This window comes from Hyla sarda, unplaced genomic scaffold, assembly GCF_029499605.1.
Source record: "Hyla sarda isolate aHylSar1 unplaced genomic scaffold, aHylSar1.hap1 scaffold_229, whole genome shotgun sequence".
Classification (NCBI taxonomy): domain Eukaryota; kingdom Metazoa; phylum Chordata; class Amphibia; order Anura; family Hylidae; genus Hyla; species Hyla sarda.
Window position 1 is genome coordinate 109,600 of NW_026608969.1, and position 21,738 is coordinate 131,337.

Here is a 21,738-nt window from a genome sequence, read left to right on the forward strand (position 1 = left end):
TTAAATGCAATCCATAACCCGGATTTGCCAGGAACCCTTCTTACTCCTCCTACTTGCATGTGACACTGGGCTTAGGATCTGCATAGGAAACACACACACAAGCACACACCTACCTTTGTTGCCTGCAGATGCCTCCTTGGCTGTCCCCAAACGGTATCAAACCAACACCCACGGGAAGCTGTAAGCATAGAGGACATGCCTGCACCCCATTGGACTTACCTGTGTGGGTTAAATCCGGGTTATTTGACAACCTATGGCGGTGATGGTTCTGCTCAGGCAGAGCAGTGCTGATGCTCCTCATAAAGCTGTCGCTGCTGTGAAGGTTCTAGGTGACATCACAAATCCCTATGGTTACATACACAACAAAGCTGGGTTGTTGTTGTTTACACTCTGCAAGGCCTGTGGAAGTGAGTGACATCATAGCACTGTAGTTCTGAGGGTTCTAGATGGATGCAACAATCTCCTGTTGCTTCTATGAAGGCCATAATAGACGACATCACCAAACAGCTCCATAGTCACATACACAGCAAAGGAGAGATGTTGTTTACACCTAGTGATGTCAGTGGTATTGAGTGACATCACAGCACAGTGCTAAGGCTCCTGGGCCTGGACACAGCAGCGGCTGCAATATCTCAACGGAGAATACGTTTATATATATGTGTGTGTGTGCGCGTATATATATATATATATATATATATATATATATATATATATATATATATATATATATTTCTCCACCGAAATCACTTTTAAACCCATTTCCACCTTTTTTTCCCTTCTCTTCCTCTTACTTTTTTTTCAAGTTTTTTTACGTTTTTCTCCTTTTCGCCTCTTTTCTGGGCGTATTATTCTTCTTTTTCTTCTTTTTTTTCGTCTAATGCATACCCCATCAGTGCAGCAATGCTTATTCAATACCGCCAGCAGATGGAGACACTGGGGGATAATTTTCTAAGGATTTATACTGATTTTTCCTGTCTGAATTTGTCGCACAGAAAGTTGCAGGCCAAATATGTGTGACATTTCTGCGACTTTAGCTTCTAGAGCATTTTTACAACATTATACATAGGTGCTGAATACATAAAAAGCGACTGTTCAGCGACAGACAAGTCGCATCGGCTGAAAGTAGGCCAGAATGTCAGTCCATGTTGGAGCAGGTTTAGATACAGTCTAAAGCATAGATCTCAAAGTCTGTGCACAGAATTTAGCAAGGGCCTCGCACCTTCTGATGCATCAGGTAGGTGCACAATAGCATAGCCTAACCCTCTGTACTTTGGTCTATATTGATGTGGGACATAGACAGCCAGCTGATGACCAATCCATTAGTGCAATGGATGGCTGGAAGCATTTGTCTTTGCCTTTGCAATACCACAGAAGCAATGCATGGTCAATGTACAGCAATGACACACCTGTGTGAACAGCCAGGAGACCCCCCCCCCATGTTATGTTACATAGTTACATAGTTAGTACGGTCGAAAAAAGACATATGTCCATCAAGTTCAACCAGGGAATTAAGGGGTAGGGGTGTGGCGCGATATTGGGGAAGGGATGAGATTTTATATTTCTTCATAAGCATTAATCTTATTTTGTCAATTAGGAACATTCAGCACCCACCCGCTATCAAGGCAGCTGCCTATCATGTCATGCCCTACCTGCACAGGTGTGCTGGCTACTCAAATGATCCAATTAAGGAGGCCATTTAGTCAGCAGCAGCAGAAGTCCTGTGCCTGGACGCTCCAACAGCGGCCAGACACAAGCAGAAGCAGAAGCAGCAGAAGCAGCAGCAGCACCACCTTTTGTTTTTTGGCTGCAGCAGCAGCAAGGCCCACAGGGCTGGCTAGCTGGCTAGCCAGCAAGCAGGTAGCAATGAAAGTAGGAATCTTTCTTTTTAACCCTGTAAGGGGGTGGTGCACTGTACCCGAAGATACTGCCATATCGGGTCAATGCATAGGGCGACGGAAGCAAGCTTCGAAATCGGCCCCCGTTCTCAAAAATCCATTTAATATATGGTCCCCAGATAGGGGACGTATCAGATATTAAACTGATAAGAACAGATACTACACTTGATCTTAGCCAAAAGGCCGAGAAGCGATAACCGTGAAAGGGGCGGGCCCAACAAGGTCCCCTTCATGGGCACTATCACTGCTTGCTGTCAGGGAGGCTGCCAGACAATTTTACATGCACACTCTGGGCTGGGGGGCAGTCAACCACCAGTACACACAGCAGAACCTAAACCCATACCATTATTGCTAAGCAGCAAGACAGGGGCCCATTGCACTCCCACGGGGCCTTTTTAAATGCAATCCATAACCCGGATTTGCCAGGAACCCTTCTTACTCCTCCTACTTGCATGTGACACTGGGCTTAGGATCTGCATAGGAAACACACACACAAGCACACACCTACCTTTGTTGCCTGCAGATGCCTCCTTGGCTGTCCCCAAACGGTATCAAACCAACACCCACGGGAAGCTGTAAGCATAGAGGACATGCCTGCACCCCATTGGACTTACCTGTGTGGGTTAAATCCGGGTTATTTGACAACCTATGGCGGTGATGGTTCTGCTCAGGCAGAGCAGTGCTGATGCTCCTCATAAAGCTGTCGCTGCTGTGAAGGTTCTAGGTGACATCACAAATCCCTATGGTTACATACACAACAAAGCTGGGTTGTTGTTGTTTACACTCTGCAAGGCCTGTGGAAGTGAGTGACATCATAGCACTGTAGTTCTGAGGGTTCTAGATGGATGCAACAATCTCCTGTTGCTTCTATGAAGGCCATAATAGACGACATCACCAAACAGCTCCATAGTCACATACACAGCAAAGGAGAGATGTTGTTTACACCTAGTGATGTCAGTGGTATTGAGTGACATCACAGCACAGTGCTAAGGCTCCTGGGCCTGGACACAGCAGCGGCTGCAATATCTCAACGGAGAATACGTTTATATATATGTGTGTGTGTGCGCGTATATATATATATATATATATATATATATATATATATATATATTTCTCCGCCGAAATCACTTTTAAACCCATTTCCACCTTTTTTTCCCTTCTCTTCCTCTTACTTTTTTTTCACGTTTTTTTACGTTTTTCTCCTTTTCGCCTCTTTTCTGGGCGTATTATTCTTCTTTTTCTTCTTTTTTTTCGTCTAATGCATACCCCATCAGTGCAGCAATGCTTATTCAATACCGCCAGCAGATGGAGACACTGGGGGATAATTTTCTAAGGATTTATACTGATTTTTCCTGTCTGAATTTGTCGCACAGAAAGTTGCAGGCCAAATATGTGTGACATTTCTGCGACTTTAGCTTCTAGAGCATTTTTACAACATTATACATAGGTGCTGAATACATAAAAAGCGACTGTTCAGCGACAGACAAGTCACATCGGCTGAAAGTAGGCCAGAATGTCAGTCCATGTTGGAGCAGGTTTAGATACAGTCTAAAGCATAGATCTCAAAGTCTGTGCACAGAATTTAGCAAGGGCCTCGCACCTTCTGATGCATCAGGTAGGTGCACAATAGCATAGCCTAACCCTCTGTACTTTGGTCTATATTGATGCGGGACATAGACAGCCAGCTGATGACCAATCCATTAGTGCAATGGATGGCTGGAAGCATTTGTCTTTGCCTTTGCAATACCACAGAAGCAATGCATGGTCAATGTACAGCAATGACACACCTGTGTGAACAGCCAGGAGACCCCCCCCCCATGTTATGTTACATAGTTACATAGTTAGTACGGTCGAAAAAAGACATATGTCCATCAAGTTCAACCAGGGAATTAAGGGGTAGGGGTGTGGCGCGATATTGGGGAAGGGATGAGATTTTATATTTCTTCATAAGCATTAATCTTATTTTGTCAATTAGGAACATTCAGCACCCACCCGCTATCAAGGCAGCTGCCTATCATGTCATGCCCTACCTGCACAGGTGTGCTGGCTACTCAAATGATCCAATTAAGGAGGCCATTTAGTCAGCAGCAGCAGAAGTCCTGTGCCTGGACGCTCCAACAGCGGCCAGACACAAGCAGAAGCAGAAGCAGCAGAAGCAGCAGCAGCACCACCTTTTGTTTTTTGGCTGCAGCAGCAGCAAGGCCCACAGGGCTGGCTAGCTGGCTAGCCAGCAAGCAGGTAGCAATGAAAGTAGGAATCTTTCTTTTTAACCCTGTAAGGGGGTGGTGCACTGTACCCGAAGATACTGCCATATCGGGTCAATGCATAGGGCGACGGAAGCAAGCTTCGAAATCGGCCCCCGTTCTCAAAAATCCATTTAATATATGGTCCCCAGATAGGGGACGTATCAGATATTAAACTGATAAGAACAGATACTACACTTGATCTTAGCCAAAAGGCCGAGAAGCGATAACCGTGAAAGGGGCGGGCCCAACAAGGTCCCCTTCATGGGCACTATCACTGCTTGCTGTCAGGGAGGCTGCCAGACAATTTTCCATGCACACTCTGGGCTGGGGGGCAGTCAACCACCAGTACACACAGCAGAACCTAAACCCATACCATTATTGCTAAGCAGCAAGACAGGGGCCCATTGCACTCCCACGGGGCCTTTTTAAATGCAATCCATAACCCGGATTTGCCAGGAACCCTTCTTACTCCTCCTACTTGCATGTGACACTGGGCTTAGGATCTGCATAGGAAACACACACACAAGCACACACCTACCTTTGTTGCCTGCAGATGCCTCCTTGGCTGTCCCCAAACGGTATCAAACCAACACCCACGGGAAGCTGTAAGCATAGAGGACATGCCTGCACCCCATTGGACTTACCTGTGTGGGTTAAACCCGGGTTATTTTACAACCTATGGCGGTGATGGTTCTGCTCAGGCAGAGCAGTGCTGATGCTCCTCATAAAGCTGTCGCTGCTGTGAAGGTTCTAGGTGACATCACAAATCCCTATGGTTACATACACAACAAAGCTGGGTTGTTGTTGTTTACACTCTGCAAGGCCTGTGGAAGTGAGTGACATCATAGCACTGTAGTTCTGAGGGTTCTAGATGGATGCAACAATCTCCTGTTGCTTCTATGAAGGCCATAATAGACGACATCACCAAACAGCTCCATAGTCACATACACAGCAAAGGAGAGATGTTGTTTACACCTAGTGATGTCAGTGGTATTGAGTGACATCACAGCACAGTGCTAAGGCTCCTGGGCCTGGACACAGCAGCGGCTGCAATATCTCAACGGAGAATACGTTTATATATATGTGTGTGTGTGCGCGTATATATATATATATATATATATATATATATATATATATATATCTCCGCCGAAATCACTTTTAAACCCATTTCCACCTTTTTTTCCCTTCTCTTCCTCTTACTTTTTTTTCACGTTTTTTTTACGTTTTTCTCCTTTTCGCCTCTTTTCTGGGCGTATTATTCTTCTTTTTCTTCTTTTTTTTCGTCTAATGCATACCCCATCAGTGCAGCAATGCTTATTCAATACCGCAAGCAGATGGAGACACTGGGGGATAATTTTCTAAGGATTTATACTGATTTTTCCTGTCTGAATTTGTCGCACAGAAAGTTGCAGGCCAAATATGTGTGACATTTCTGCGACTTTAGCTTCTAGAGCATTTTTACAACATTATACATAGGTGCTGAATACATAAAAAGCGACTGTTCAGCGACAGACAAGTCGCATCGGCTGAAAGTAGGCCAGAATGTCAGTCCATGTTGGAGCAGGTTTAGATACAGTCTAAAGCATAGATCTCAAAGTCTGTGCACAGAATTTAGCAAGGGCCTCGCACCTTCTGATGCATCAGGTAGGTGCACAATAGCATAGCCTAACCCTCTGTACTTTGGTCTATATTGATGCGGGACATAGACAGCCAGCTGATGACCAATCCATTAGTGCAATGGATGGCTGGAAGCATTTGTCTTTGCCTTTGCAATACCACAGAAGCAATGCATGGTCAATGTACAGCAATGACACACCTGTGTGAACAGCCAGGAGACCCCCCCCCATGTTATGTTACATAGTTACATAGTTAGTACGGTCGAAAAAAGACATATGTCCATCAAGTTCAACCAGGGAATTAAGGGGTAGGGGTGTGGCGCGATATTGGGGAAGGGATGAGATTTTATATTTCTTCATAAGCATTAATCTTATTTTGTCAATTAGGAACATTCAGCACCCACCCGCTATCAAGGCAGCTGCCTATCATGTCATGCCCTACCTGCACAGGTGTGCTGGCTACTCAAATGATCCAATTAAGGAGGCCATTTAGTCAGCAGCAGCAGAAGTCCTGTGCCTGGACGCTCCAACAGCGGCCAGACACAAGCAGAAGCAGAAGCAGCAGAAGCAGCAGCAGCACCACCTTTTGTTTTTTGGCTGCAGCAGCAGCAGCAAAGCCCACAGGGCTGGCTAGCTGGCTAGCCAGCAAGCAGGTAGCAATGAAAGTAGGAATCTTTCTTTTTAACCCTGTAAGGGGGTGGTGCACTGTACCCGAAGATACTGCCATATCGGGTCAATGCATAGGGCGACGGAAGCAAGCTTCGAAATCGGCCCCCGTTCTCAAAAATCCATTTAATATATGGTCCCCAGATAGGGGACGTATCAGATATTAAATTGATAAGAACAGATACTACACTTGATTTTAGCCAAAAGGCCGAGAAGCGATAACCGTGAAAGGGGCGGGCCCAACAAGGTCCCCTTCATGGGCACTATCACTGCTTGCTGTCAGGGAGGCTGCCAGACAATTTTCCATGCACACTCTGGGCTGGGGGGCAGTCAACCACCAGTACACACAGCAGAACCTAAACCCATACCATTATTGCTAAGCAGCAAGACAGGGGCCCATTGCACTCCCACGGGGCCTTTTTAAATGCAATCCATAACCGGATTTGCCAGGAACCCTTCTTACTCCTCCTACTTGCATGTGACACTGGGCTTAGGATCTGCATAGGAAACACACACACAAGCACACACCTACCTTTGTTGCCTGCAGATGCCTCCTTGGCTGTCCCCAAACGGTATCAAACCAACACCCACGGGAAGTTGTAAGCATAGAGGACATGCCTGCACCCCATTGGACTTACCTGTGTGGGTTAAATCCGGGTTATTTGACAACCTATGGCGGTGATGGTTCTGCTCAGGCAGAGCAGTGCTGATGCTCCTCATAAAGCTGTCGCTGCTGTGAAGGTTCTAGGTGACATCACAAATCCCTATGGTTACATACACAACAAAGCTGGGTTGTTGTTGTTTACACTCTGCAAGGCCTGTGGAAGTGAGTGACATCATAGCACTGTAGTTCTGAGGGTTCTAGATGGATGCAACAATCTCCTGTTGCTTCTATGAAGGCCATAATAGACGACATCACCAAACAGCTCCATAGTCACATACACAGCAAAGGAGAGATGTTGTTTACACCTAGTGATGTCAGTGGTATTGAGTGACATCACAGCACAGTGCTAAGGCTCCTGGGCCTGGACACAGCAGCGGCTGCAATATCTCAACGGAGAATACGTTTATATATATGTGTGTGTGTGCGCGTATATATATATATATATATATATATATATTTCTCCGCCGAAATCACTTTTAAACCCATTTCCACCTTTTTTTCCCTTCTCTTCCTCTTACTTTTTTTTCACGTTTTTTTACGTTTTTCTCCTTTTCGCCTCTTTTCTGGGCGTATTATTCTTCTTTTTCTTCTTTTTTTTCGTCTAATGCATACCCCATCAGTGCAGCAATGCTTATTCAATACCGCCAGCAGATGGAGACACTGGGGGATAATTTTCTAAGGATTTATACTGATTTTTCCTGTCTGAATTTGTCGCACAGAAAGTTGCAGGCCAAATATGTGTGACATTTCTGCGACTTTAGCTTCTAGAGCATTTTTACAACATTATACATAGGTGCTGAATACATAAAAAGCGACTGTTCAGCGACAGAGAAGTCGCATCGGCTGAAAGTAGGCCAGAATGTCAGTCCATGTTGGAGCAGGTTTAGATACAGTCTAAAGCATAGATCTCAAAGTCTGTGCACAGAATTTAGCAAGGGCCTCGCACCTTCTGATGCATCAGGTAGGTGCACAATAGCATAGCCTAACCCTCTGTACTTTGGTCTATATTGATGCGGGACATAGACAGCCAGCTGATGACCAATCCATTAGTGCAATGGATGGCTGGAAGCATTTGTCTTTGCCTTTGCAATACCACAGAAGCAATGCATGGTCAATGTACAGCAATGACACACCTGTGTGAACAGCCAGGAGACCCCCCCCCCCATGTTATGTTACATAGTTACATAGTTAGTACGGTCGAAAAAAGACATATGTCCATCAAGTTCAACCAGGGAATTAAGGGGTAGGGGTGTGGCGCGATATTGGGGAAGGGATGAGATTTTATATTTCTTCATAAGCATTAATCTTATTTTGTCAATTAGGAATATTCAGCACCCACCCGCTATCAAGGCAGCTGCCTATCATGTCATGCCCTACCTGCACAGGTGTGCTGGCTACTCAAATGATCCAATTAAGGAGGCCATTTAGTCAGCAGCAGCAGAAGTCCTGTGCCTGGACGCTCCAACAGCGGCCAGACACAAGCAGAAGCAGAAGCAGCAGAAGCAGCAGCAGCAGCACCACCTTTTGTTTTTTGGCTGCAGCAGCAGCAGCAAGGCCCACAGGGCTGGCTAGCTGGCTAGCCAGCAAGCAGGTAGCAATGAAAGTAGGAATCTTTCTTTTTAACCCTGAAAGGGGGTGGTGCACTGTACCCGAAGATACTGCCATATCGGGTCAATGCATAGGGCGACGGAAGCAAGCTTCGAAATCGGCCCCCGTTCTCAAAAATCCATTTAATATATGGTCCCCAGATAGGGGACGTATCAGATATTAAACTGATAAGAACAGATACTACACTTGATCTTAGCCAAAAGGCCGAGAAGCGATAACCGTGAAAGGGGCGGGCCCAACAAGGTCCCCTTCATGGGCACTATCACTGCTTGCTGTCAGGGAGGCTGCCAGACAATTTTCCACGCACACTCTGGGCTGGGGGGCAGTCAACCACCAGTACACACAGCAGAACCTAAACCCATACCATTATTGCTAAGCAGCAAGACAGGGGCCCATTGCACTCCCACGGGGCCTTTTTAAATGCAATCCATAACCCGGATTTGCCAGGAACCCTTCTTACTCCTCCTACTTGCATGTGACACTGGGCTTAGGATCTGCATAGGAAACACACACACAAGCACATACCTACCTTTGTTGCCTGCAGATGCCTCCTTGGCTGTCCCCAAACGGTATCAAACCAACACCCACGGGAAGCTGTAAGCATAGAGGACATGCCTGCACCCCATTGGACTTACCTGTGTGGGTTAAATCCGGGTTATTTGACAACCTATGGCGGTGATGGTTCTGCTCAGGCAGAGCAGTGCTGATGCTCCTCATAAAGCTGTCGCTGCTGTGAAGGTTCTAGGTGACATCACAAATCCCTATGGTTACATACACAACAAAGCTGGGTTGTTGTTGTTTACACTCTGCAAGGCCTGTGGAAGTGAGTGACATCATAGCACTGTAGTTCTGAGGGTTCTAGATGGATGCAACAATCTCCTGTTGCTTCTATGAAGGCCATAATAGACGACATCACCAAACAGCTCCATAGTCACATACACAGCAAAGGAGAGATGTTGTTTACACCTAGTGATGTCAGTGGTATTGAGTGACATCACAGCACAGTGCTAAGGCTCCTGGGCCTGGACACAGCAGCGGCTGCAATATCTCAACGGAGAATACGTTTATTTATATGTGTGTGTGTGCGCGTATATATATATATATATATATATATATATATATATATATATATATATATATATTTCTCCGCCGAAATCACTTTTAAACCCATTTCCACCTTTTTTTCCCTTCTCTTCCTCTTACTTTTTTTTCACGTTTTTTTACGTTTTTCTCCTTTTCGCCTCTTTTCTGGGCGTATTATTCTTCTTTTTCTTCTTTTTTTTCGTCTAATGCATACCCCATCAGTGCAGCAATGCTTATTCAATACCGCCAGCAGATGGAGACACTGGGGGATAATTTTCTAAGGATTTATACTGATTTTTCCTGTCTGAATTTGTCGCACAGAAAGTTGCAGGCCAAATATGTGTGACATTTCTGCGACTTTAGCTTCTAGAGCATTTTTACAACATTATACATAGGTGCTGAATACATAAAAAGCGACTGTTCAGCGACAGACAAGTCGCATCGGCTGAAAGTAGGCCAGAATGTCAGTCCATGTTGGAGCAGGTTTAGATACAGTCTAAAGCATAGATCTCAAAGTCTGTGCACAGAATTTAGCAAGGGCCTCGCACCTTCTGATGCATCAGGTAGGTGCACAATAGCATAGCCTAACCCTCTGTACTTTGGTCTATATTGATGCGGGACATAGACAGCCAGCTGATGACCAATCCATTAGTGCAATGGATGGCTGGAAGCATTTGTCTTTGCCTTTGCAATACCACAGAAGCAATGCATGGTCAATGTACAGCAATGACACACCTGTGTGAACAGCCAGGAGACCCCCCCCCCATGTTATGTTACATAGTTACATAGTTAGTACGGTCGAAAAAAGACATATGTCCATCAAGTTCAACCAGGGAATTAAGGGGTAGGGGTGTGGCGCGATATTGGGGAAGGGATGAGATTTTATATTTCTTCATAAGCATTAATCTTATTTTGTCAATTAGGAACATTCAGCACCCACCCGCTATCAAGGCAGCTGCCTATCATGTCATGCCCTACCTGCACAGGTGTGCTGGCTACTCAAATGATCCAATTAAGGAGGCCATTTAGTCAGCAGCAGCAGAAGTCCTGTGCCTGGACGCTCCAACAGCGGCCAGACACAAGCAGAAGCAGAAGCAGCAGAAGCACCACCTTTTGTTTTTTGGCTGCAGCAGCAGCAAGGCCCACAGGGCTGGCTAGCTGGCTAGCCAGCAAGCAGGTAGCAATGAAAGTAGGAATCTTTCTTTTTAACCCTGTAAGGGGGTGGTGCACTGTACCCGAAGATACTGCCATATCGGGTCAATGCATAGGGCGACGGAAGCAAGCTTCGAAATCGGCCCCCGTTCTCAAAAATCCATTTAATATATGGTCCCCAGATAGGGGACGTATCAGATATTAAACTGATAAGAACAGATACTACACTTGATCTTAGCCAAAAGGCCGAGAAGCGATAACCGTGAAAGGGGCGGGCCCAACAAGGTCCCCTTCATGGGCACTATCACTGCTTGCTGTCAGGGAGGCTGCCAGACAATTTTCCATGCACACTCTGGGCTGGGGGGCAGTCAACCACCAGTACACACAGCAGAACCTAAACCCATACCATTATTGCTAAGCAGCAAGACAGGGGCCCATTGCACTCCCACGGGGCCTTTTTAAATGCAATCCATAACCCGGATTTGCCAGGAACCCTTCTTACTCCTCCTACTTGCATGTGACACTGGGCTTAGGATCTGCATAGGAAACACACACACAAGCACACACCTACCTTTGTTGCCTGCAGATGCCTCCTTGGCTGTCCCCAAACGGTATCAAACCAACACCCACGGGAAGCTGTAAGCATAGAGGACATGCCTGCACCCCATTGGACTTACCTGTGTGGGTTAAATCCGGGTTATTTGACAACCTATGGCGGTGATGGTTCTGCTCAGGCAGAGCAGTGCTGATGCTCCTCATAAAGCTGTCGCTGCTGTGAAGGTTCTAGGTGACATCACAAATCCCTATGGTTACATACACAACAAAGCTGGGTTGTTGTTGTTTACACTCTGCAAGGCCTGTGGAAGTGAGTGACATCATAGCACTGTAGTTCTGAGGGTTCTAGATGGATGCAACAATCTCCTGTTGCTTCTATGAAGGCCATAATAGACGACATCACCAAACAGCTCCATAGTCACATACACAGCAAAGGAGAGATGTTGTTTACACCTAGTGATGTCAGTGGTATTGAGTGACATCACAGCACAGTGCTAAGGCTCCTGGGCCTGGACACAGCAGCGGCTGCAATATCTCAACGGAGAATACGTTTATATATATGTGTGTGTGTGCGCGTATATATATATATATATATATATATATATATATATATATATATATATATATATATTTCTCCACCGAAATCACTTTTAAACCCATTTCCACCTTTTTTTCCCTTCTCTTCCTCTTACTTTTTTTTCAAGTTTTTTTACGTTTTTCTCCTTTTCGCCTCTTTTCTGGGCGTATTATTCTTCTTTTTCTTCTTTTTTTTCGTCTAATGCATACCCCATCAGTGCAGCAATGCTTATTCAATACCGCCAGCAGATGGAGACACTGGGGGATAATTTTCTAAGGATTTATACTGATTTTTCCTGTCTGAATTTGTCGCACAGAAAGTTGCAGGCCAAATATGTGTGACATTTCTGCGACTTTAGCTTCTAGAGCATTTTTACAACATTATACATAGGTGCTGAATACATAAAAAGCGACTGTTCAGCGACAGACAAGTCGCATCGGCTGAAAGTAGGCCAGAATGTCAGTCCATGTTGGAGCAGGTTTAGATACAGTCTAAAGCATAGATCTCAAAGTCTGTGCACAGAATTTAGCAAGGGCCTCGCACCTTCTGATGCATCAGGTAGGTGCACAATAGCATAGCCTAACCCTCTGTACTTTGGTCTATATTGATGTGGGACATAGACAGCCAGCTGATGACCAATCCATTAGTGCAATGGATGGCTGGAAGCATTTGTCTTTGCCTTTGCAATACCACAGAAGCAATGCATGGTCAATGTACAGCAATGACACACCTGTGTGAACAGCCAGGAGACCCCCCCCCCATGTTATGTTACATAGTTACATAGTTAGTACGGTCGAAAAAAGACATATGTCCATCAAGTTCAACCAGGGAATTAAGGGGTAGGGGTGTGGCGCGATATTGGGGAAGGGATGAGATTTTATATTTCTTCATAAGCATTAATCTTATTTTGTCAATTAGGAACATTCAGCACCCACCCGCTATCAAGGCAGCTGCCTATCATGTCATGCCCTACCTGCACAGGTGTGCTGGCTACTCAAATGATCCAATTAAGGAGGCCATTTAGTCAGCAGCAGCAGAAGTCCTGTGCCTGGACGCTCCAACAGCGGCCAGACACAAGCAGAAGCAGAAGCAGCAGAAGCAGCAGCAGCACCACCTTTTGTTTTTTGGCTGCAGCAGCAGCAAGGCCCACAGGGCTGGCTAGCTGGCTAGCCAGCAAGCAGGTAGCAATGAAAGTAGGAATCTTTCTTTTTAACCCTGTAAGGGGGTGGTGCACTGTACCCGAAGATACTGCCATATCGGGTCAATGCATAGGGCGACGGAAGCAAGCTTCGAAATCGGCCCCCGTTCTCAAAAATCCATTTAATATATGGTCCCCAGATAGGGGACGTATCAGATATTAAACTGATAAGAACAGATACTACACTTGATCTTAGCCAAAAGGCCGAGAAGCGATAACCGTGAAAGGGGCGGGCCCAACAAGGTCCCCTTCATGGGCACTATCACTGCTTGCTGTCAGGGAGGCTGCCAGACAATTTTACATGCACACTCTGGGCTGGGGGGCAGTCAACCACCAGTACACACAGCAGAACCTAAACCCATACCATTATTGCTAAGCAGCAAGACAGGGGCCCATTGCACTCCCACGGGGCCTTTTTAAATGCAATCCATAACCCGGATTTGCCAGGAACCCTTCTTACTCCTCCTACTTGCATGTGACACTGGGCTTAGGATCTGCATAGGAAACACACACACAAGCACACACCTACCTTTGTTGCCTGCAGATGCCTCCTTGGCTGTCCCCAAACGGTATCAAACCAACACCCACGGGAAGCTGTAAGCATAGAGGACATGCCTGCACCCCATTGGACTTACCTGTGTGGGTTAAATCCGGGTTATTTGACAACCTATGGCGGTGATGGTTCTGCTCAGGCAGAGCAGTGCTGATGCTCCTCATAAAGCTGTCGCTGCTGTGAAGGTTCTAGGTGACATCACAAATCCCTATGGTTACATACACAACAAAGCTGGGTTGTTGTTGTTTACACTCTGCAAGGCCTGTGGAAGTGAGTGACATCATAGCACTGTAGTTCTGAGGGTTCTAGATGGATGCAACAATCTCCTGTTGCTTCTATGAAGGCCATAATAGACGACATCACCAAACAGCTCCATAGTCACATACACAGCAAAGGAGAGATGTTGTTTACACCTAGTGATGTCAGTGGTATTGAGTGACATCACAGCACAGTGCTAAGGCTCCTGGGCCTGGACACAGCAGCGGCTGCAATATCTCAACGGAGAATACGTTTATATATATGTGTGTGTGTGCGCGTATATATATATATATATATATATATATATATATATATATATATTTCTCCGCCGAAATCACTTTTAAACCCATTTCCACCTTTTTTTCCCTTCTCTTCCTCTTACTTTTTTTTCACGTTTTTTTACGTTTTTCTCCTTTTCGCCTCTTTTCTGGGCGTATTATTCTTCTTTTTCTTCTTTTTTTTCGTCTAATGCATACCCCATCAGTGCAGCAATGCTTATTCAATACCGCCAGCAGATGGAGACACTGGGGGATAATTTTCTAAGGATTTATACTGATTTTTCCTGTCTGAATTTGTCGCACAGAAAGTTGCAGGCCAAATATGTGTGACATTTCTGCGACTTTAGCTTCTAGAGCATTTTTACAACATTATACATAGGTGCTGAATACATAAAAAGCGACTGTTCAGCGACAGACAAGTCACATCGGCTGAAAGTAGGCCAGAATGTCAGTCCATGTTGGAGCAGGTTTAGATACAGTCTAAAGCATAGATCTCAAAGTCTGTGCACAGAATTTAGCAAGGGCCTCGCACCTTCTGATGCATCAGGTAGGTGCACAATAGCATAGCCTAACCCTCTGTACTTTGGTCTATATTGATGCGGGACATAGACAGCCAGCTGATGACCAATCCATTAGTGCAATGGATGGCTGGAAGCATTTGTCTTTGCCTTTGCAATACCACAGAAGCAATGCATGGTCAATGTACAGCAATGACACACCTGTGTGAACAGCCAGGAGACCCCCCCCCATGTTATGTTACATAGTTACATAGTTAGTACGGTCGAAAAAAGACATATGTCCATCAAGTTCAACCAGGGAATTAAGGGGTAGGGGTGTGGCGCGATATTGGGGAAGGGATGAGATTTTATATTTCTTCATAAGCATTAATCTTATTTTGTCAATTAGGAACATTCAGCACCCACCCGCTATCAAGGCAGCTGCCTATCATGTCATGCCCTACCTGCACAGGTGTGCTGGCTACTCAAATGATCCAATTAAGGAGGCCATTTAGTCAGCAGCAGCAGAAGTCCTGTGCCTGGACGCTCCAACAGCGGCCAGACACAAGCAGAAGCAGAAGCAGCAGAAGCAGCAGCAGCACCACCTTTTGTTTTTTGGCTGCAGCAGCAGCAAGGCCCACAGGGCTGGCTAGCTGGCTAGCCAGCAAGCAGGTAGCAATGAAAGTAGGAATCTTTCTTTTTAACCCTGTAAGGGGGTGGTGCACTGTACCCGAAGATACTGCCATATCGGGTCAATGCATAGGGCGACGGAAGCAAGCTTCGAAATCGGCCCCCGTTCTCAAAAATCCATTTAATATATGGTCCCCAGATAGGGGACGTATCAGATATTAAACTGATAAGAACAGATACTACACTTGATCTTAGCCAAAAGGCCGAGAAGCGATAACCGTGAAAGGGGCGGGCCCAACAAGGTCCCCTTCATGGGCACTATCACTGCTTGCTGTCAGGGAGGCTGCCAGACAATTTTCCATGCACACTCTGGGCTGGGGGGCAGTCAACCACCAGTACACACAGCAGAACCTAAACCCATACCATTATTGCTAAGCAGCAAGACAGGGGCCCATTGCACTCCCACGGGGCCTTTTTAAATGCAATCCATAACCCGGATTTGCCAGGAACCCTTCTTACTCCTCCTACTTGCATGTGACACTGGGCTTAGGATCTGCATAGGAAACACACACACAAGCACACACCTACCTTTGTTGCCTGCAGATGCCTCCTTGGCTGTCCCCAAACGGTATCAAACCAACACCCACGGGAAGCTGTAAGCATAGAGGACATGCCTGCACCCCATTGGACTTACCTGTGTGGGTTAAACCCGGGTTATTTTACAACCTATGGCGGTGATGGTTCTGCTCAGGCAGAGCAGTGCTGATGCTCCTCATAAAGCTGTCGCTGCTGTGAAGGTTCTAGGTGACATCACAAATCCCTATGGTTACATACACAACAAAGCTGGGTTGTTGTTGTTTACACTCTGCAAGGCCTGTGGAAGTGAGTGACATCATAGCACTGTAGTTCTGAGGGTTCTAGATGGATGCAACAATCTCCTGTTGCTTCTATGAAGGCCATAATAGACGACATCACCAAACAGCTCCATAGTCACATACACAGCAAAGGAGAGATGTTGTTTACACCTAGTGATGTCAGTGGTATTGAGTGACATCACAGCACAGTGCTAAGGCTCCTGGGCCTGGACACAGCAGCGGCTGCAATATCTCAACGGAGAATACGTTTATATATATGTGTGTGTGTGCGCGTATATATATATATATATATATATATATATATATATATATATATATATCTCCGCCGAAATCACTTTTAAACCCATTTCCACCTTTTTTTCCCTTCTCTTCCTCTTACTTTTTTTTCACGTTTTTTTTACGTTTTTCTCCTTTTCGCCTCTTTTCTGGGCGTATTATTCTTCTTTTTCTTCTTTTTTTTCGTCTAATGCATACCCCATCAGTGCAGCAATGCTTATTCAATACCGCAAGCAGATGGAGACACTGGGGGATAATTTTCTAAGGATTTATACTGATTTTTCCTGTCTGAATTTGTCGCACAGAAAGTTGCAGGCCAAATATGTGTGACATTTCTGCGACTTTAGCTTCTAGAGCATTTTTACAACATTATACATAGGTGCTGAATACATAAAAAGCGACTGTTCAGCGACAGACAAGTCGCATCGGCTGAAAGTAGGCCAGAATGTCAGTCCATGTTGGAGCAGGTTTAGATACAGTCTAAAGCATAGATCTCAAAGTCTGTGCACAGAATTTAGCAAGGGCCTCGCACCTTCTGATGCATCAGGTAGGTGCACAATAGCATAGCCTAACCCTCTGTACTTTGGTCTATATTGATGCGGGACATAGACAGCCAGCTGATGACCAATCCATTAGTGCAATGGATGGCTGGAAGCATTTGTCTTTGCCTTTGCAATACCACAGAAGCAATGCATGGTCAATGTACAGCAATGACACACCTGTGTGAACAGCCAGGAGACCCCCCCCCCCATGTTATGTTACATAGTTACATAGTTAGTACGGTCGAAAAAAGACATATGTCCATCAAGTTCAACCAGGGAATTAAGGGGTAGGGGTGTGGCGCGATATTGGGGAAGGGATGAGATTTTATATTTCTTCATAAGCATTAATCTTATTTTGTCAATTAGGAACATTCAGCACCCACCCGCTATCAAGGCAGCTGCCTATCATGTCATGCCCTACCTGCACAGGTGTGCTGGCTACTCAAATGATCCAATTAAGGAGGCCATTTAGTCAGCAGCAGCAGAAGTCCTGTGCCTGGACGCTCCAACAGCGGCCAGACACAAGCAGAAGCAGAAGCAGCAGAAGCACCACCTTTTGTTTTTTGGCTGCAGCAGCAGCAAGGCCCACAGGGCTGGCTAGCTGGCTAGCCAGCAAGCAGGTAGCAATGAAAGTAGGAATCTTTCTTTTTAACCCTGTAAGGGGGTGGTGCACTGTACCCGAAGATACTGCCATATCGGGTCAATGCATAGGGCGACGGAAGCAAGCTTCGAAATCGGCCCCCGTTCTCAAAAATCCATTTAATATATGGTCCCCAGATAGGGGACGTATCAGATATTAAACTGATAAGAACAGATTTTTTTTTTAACTTGACTACCCTTACGGGCGCAACTTTATTAAATATTAAATAATGTTAACAAAGTTGTGCAAATATGTCAATAAATACAGTTACATATAAATAACATATTTACAACATATTAAAACATAAAATGGGCACTTGGTGGCTTTACAAGATAGAATTCCATTCTTTTAAAAACCATTTTCTAGATAAAAGCGGAAATCTCTTCTTGTCTAAAAGATAGTACTGGTACATTTCATAAAAACAGATAGATAAAATGTCCTTCACAGATAAAACCTCATGCTTGAACAATAAAATATTCCTGGCCTTCCACAGAGCTGCCTTCACACAGTTTATGATCTTCCATGCAATAGTCTCTTGAGTCCGTGTTGGGCATTCCAGGCAACCATAAAAAACCACTGCAATATTTAAGTCTTTTAGTCCAGTTATCCTTTTTACCAGAGGGAGTATCTTTGTCCATATTTTCTGCGAGTAAAAACAAGTCCATATTAGATGGTGCACGGTCTCCTCTTGTCGGCATCCCTCCCTCGGGCAGGTTGCAGAGTTGGATAATCCTCTTCGGTGCTGGAATGCCCGGCATGGAAGACACTCGTGTGCGCAGCTCCAGGCCAGGTCCTTCTGTGAATTAAAAAGATAATTAATACTCAACATCTTCCAAATCTGTATACACTTCTGTTCGTTAAAATTTTTGATGGGAGTCACGGTACTGGTTTCTTTTATTTCCTTTAGTAGTTTTTTGCTATTGCACAGATCCTGAACACTTTTACCTTTAAAATTATATAAGTTTAAAATTTTTCCTAAAATCATGTATTGAGGGGGTAAATTCAAAGAATAAGGGCAACTTAAAACTGTAGAAAACCAGCCGTTCCTCCGCATAAAATAACCAGTATTAAAACGAACAAAATAAGACCAGTAGCTATCTTTAAAAACAGTAGTAAAACACATGCTGAAAAACTTTATTAAAAGGAAAGCTTTAAAATCTGGAAAATCCTTACCGCCCCTGGAGTTCGGTTTTATCACAATTTGTCTCTTTAATTTTTCGCTCTTAGAACTCCAAAAGAAAGTAAAACAAGCTTTTGTTATTTTCTTTAGAACCATTTCGGGGGGTGGGAAAACCAGACTTAAATACAATAAAATAGGTAAAAGCACCATTTTTGTAATTAAAACCTTCCCTTCCATTGTAAGTTCTCGCATGTTCCACATACATATTTTCTTATTTATTTTTTGAGCCACCAAGTCCCAGCTATTAAAACCATTATTAGACTCGTCAAAGGAGACACCTAAAATCTGCACCGACTCAGACACAGGGACGGGCACATCATACAAAGGCATTCCGCCTATGTTTAAAATGTTACTTTTGTTAAAATTGACTTTAAAACCGGAGGCACAATTAAAATATTGAATCTGTTTTAGCGTCTTCTGAAGCGATGGGGTGTCCCTGCAAAACACTGCAACATCGTCCATGTACCCCACTACCTTCGCTTCTAGTCCCCCTCCTCCTGGCAGGGGGACTCCATGGATCTGCTTATCCTTTCGTATTGTACATAAAAGAGGCTCTATTGCGCAAATGAAGAGTAGTGGGGACAAGGGACACCCCTGCTTCACTCCGGAATTTAAAATCACGCCCTGTGTCTTAAAACCATTTACTAAAATTTTACTAGTACAGTTATCATAAAAAGCTCTAAGAGACAATAAAAAGCCATCAGGTATACCCATTTTCTCTAAAACCTTAAAAAAATAAAAATGTGACACCCTGTCGAAAGCTTTTTCAAAATCTATGGATAAAACCGCCAGCTTTCCTTTTCTTAATTTGGTGTCGCTAATTACATCCTTTAAAAGGTTTAGGTTCTCCCATAAACTCCTCCCAGGCACCCCACAGACTTGGTTTGTATGAATTATTTTATGGATTACGTTCTTTAAGCCGTTAGCACACAGTTTCGCCATTATTTTATAGTCGCAGTTCAGAAGGGTGATTGGTCTCCAGTTTTTGAGTTCCGACCGGTCTCCCTTTTTGAATAGCAGGGAGACATCACCCTTCTTCCATGAGCCTGGGAGGATTTTAGACTTAAAGACTTCCGTAAAAAGGGAGAACAAATCTTCTTTTAAAATACCATAAAAAGTAACATAAAATTCAATGGGTATACCATCCGGCCCAGGCACTTTACCTGTTTTAAAACTCTTGACGGTCTCTAAAATCTCCTGCTCTGAAATATTCTGCAATAAAAAAGACTGTGAGACAGGATCTAAAAAAATGGTGATCTCCTTTAACGAGTCATTCATAAAACATTCATCAATGTGTTTTACATTAAAAAGATCCGCATAAAACTCTTGCACCTTTTTTAAAATACCCTGTACATCATTCACTCCTTCAATGTTTTCTATTATCCTTCTATTTTCATGTATTTTCTTAAAAAAATACCTGGAGCAGGTCTCGTTTTCCTCAAGATGCTGTATTCGAGACCTAAAGATAATTTCTTTTCCTTTCTGCTCCAGGCACTTAGTTATTTCTTTTTTAAGATCATGTACCTCCTTCTCCACCTCCATCCCATGTGCTCTGAATTTGTACAGGGTTTGCAGACGAGTATTTAGGATATTATAAAATTCACGTTTTTCTTTAGCTTTCCTAACCCCAACACGGATAAAAAATTCTTTTATTTTTAGTTTCATTTTTTCCCACCAGATACTGGTGGGAGTGTTGGGGTCTTTTACTCGTCTGCATTCCTTGTAAAAGGTGATAAAATCTGATAAAACCTGCGGATCTTCTAAAAGGGACACGTTTAACTTCCAGGCATTCCTACCAGTTCTCCTTTTAAAATCACTTTTAACTTTAAAATACAATAATTTATGGTCAGAAAAAACATTGGTAAAAAGATCACAGTTAAAAGGCAGTACTTGATAAGAACAAAAAATAAAATCTATCCTGGAGCTACAGCTTGCATTGCTCCAGGTAACACCGTCTTCCTCTGGTACGTTAAAATTACATTTTTTAAAAACATCAGTGAGATTAAAATCTAAAATCAAGTTTTTTAACATAAAAGACGTCTTATCATAGTTCCTACTCACTGCGTTCGAAAAACGGCGTTCTCCCCTTAAAATACAATTAAAATCACCTGATAAAACAAGAGGACTAGAATTGTTAATAAAAAGGGGTAAAATCTCCAACATTTTTATTCTTTCATTCTTATCAGGAGAACCATAAAAATTTAAAAACTGCCATTTAATACCATTAATAAAAGCGCTGACCAATAAAATTCTGCCTGGTAAAATTTCGTTAAAACTCTCAATTAAAACGTTCCCTTTAAAAAGTATGGCGACCCCTGCTGATCTGGACTCATTTGATCCAGACCAGACTGATGGACCGTGCACCCAATCATCTTCATATTCTTTATAATTTAATCTGTGCGGGATGCCACATTCCTGCAGGAAAAGGACGGAAGCAGCAAAAACCGACAAGTAATTAAATAGGGCAACCCTTCTTACTCTGGCGCTCACACTTCTCACGTTCAAGGACAGACCGGACAACTCAGCCATGGGAATGTACAAGAAAACGTCTTACACCTCTGATTCCCCCTCCGAAGCCTCATACCCCCCAAAATCTGACTCAACTGTACGCATAGAGGAAGCAGGAGAGGAGGCACCATCACTCAGCCGACCCCCCTCCTCCATCATGATTGAGGCATAGTTGTTCTCGGGCATCCTGGCAATCAGGGCTCCAGACTCATTGGGTTCTTCCACCTCTTGCCCCTCCATA

General features: G+C 44.3%; 8 non-coding genes across 8 annotated transcripts; all 8 read right to left on the reverse strand.

The window, feature by feature from the left end:
* Positions 1 to 1,899: 1,899 nt before the first annotated feature.
* Positions 1,900 to 2,090, reverse strand: LOC130321946 (U2 spliceosomal RNA). The gene has a single exon (XR_008867562.1). It is a non-coding gene; the product is annotated as a U2 spliceosomal RNA (small nuclear RNA).
* A 2,085-nt stretch (positions 2,091 to 4,175) lies between these two features.
* Positions 4,176 to 4,366, reverse strand: LOC130321947 (U2 spliceosomal RNA). The gene has a single exon (XR_008867563.1). It is a non-coding gene; the product is annotated as a U2 spliceosomal RNA (small nuclear RNA).
* A 2,086-nt stretch (positions 4,367 to 6,452) lies between these two features.
* LOC130321880 (U2 spliceosomal RNA) lies at positions 6,453 to 6,643 on the reverse strand. The gene has a single exon (XR_008867530.1). It is a non-coding gene; the product is annotated as a U2 spliceosomal RNA (small nuclear RNA).
* Positions 6,644 to 8,720: 2,077 nt separating this feature from the next.
* LOC130321948 (U2 spliceosomal RNA) lies at positions 8,721 to 8,911 on the reverse strand. Its single transcript, XR_008867564.1, has one exon. It is a non-coding gene; the product is annotated as a U2 spliceosomal RNA (small nuclear RNA).
* A 2,086-nt stretch (positions 8,912 to 10,997) lies between these two features.
* On the reverse strand, positions 10,998 to 11,188 carry LOC130321949 (U2 spliceosomal RNA). The gene has a single exon (XR_008867565.1). It is a non-coding gene; the product is annotated as a U2 spliceosomal RNA (small nuclear RNA).
* Positions 11,189 to 13,285: 2,097 nt separating this feature from the next.
* LOC130321950 (U2 spliceosomal RNA) lies at positions 13,286 to 13,476 on the reverse strand. Its single transcript, XR_008867566.1, has one exon. It is a non-coding gene; the product is annotated as a U2 spliceosomal RNA (small nuclear RNA).
* A 2,084-nt stretch (positions 13,477 to 15,560) lies between these two features.
* Positions 15,561 to 15,751, reverse strand: LOC130321952 (U2 spliceosomal RNA). Its single transcript, XR_008867567.1, has one exon. It is a non-coding gene; the product is annotated as a U2 spliceosomal RNA (small nuclear RNA).
* A 2,080-nt stretch (positions 15,752 to 17,831) lies between these two features.
* Positions 17,832 to 18,023, reverse strand: LOC130321891 (U2 spliceosomal RNA). The gene has a single exon (XR_008867535.1). It is a non-coding gene; the product is annotated as a U2 spliceosomal RNA (small nuclear RNA).
* Positions 18,024 to 21,738: the final 3,715 nt, after the last annotated feature.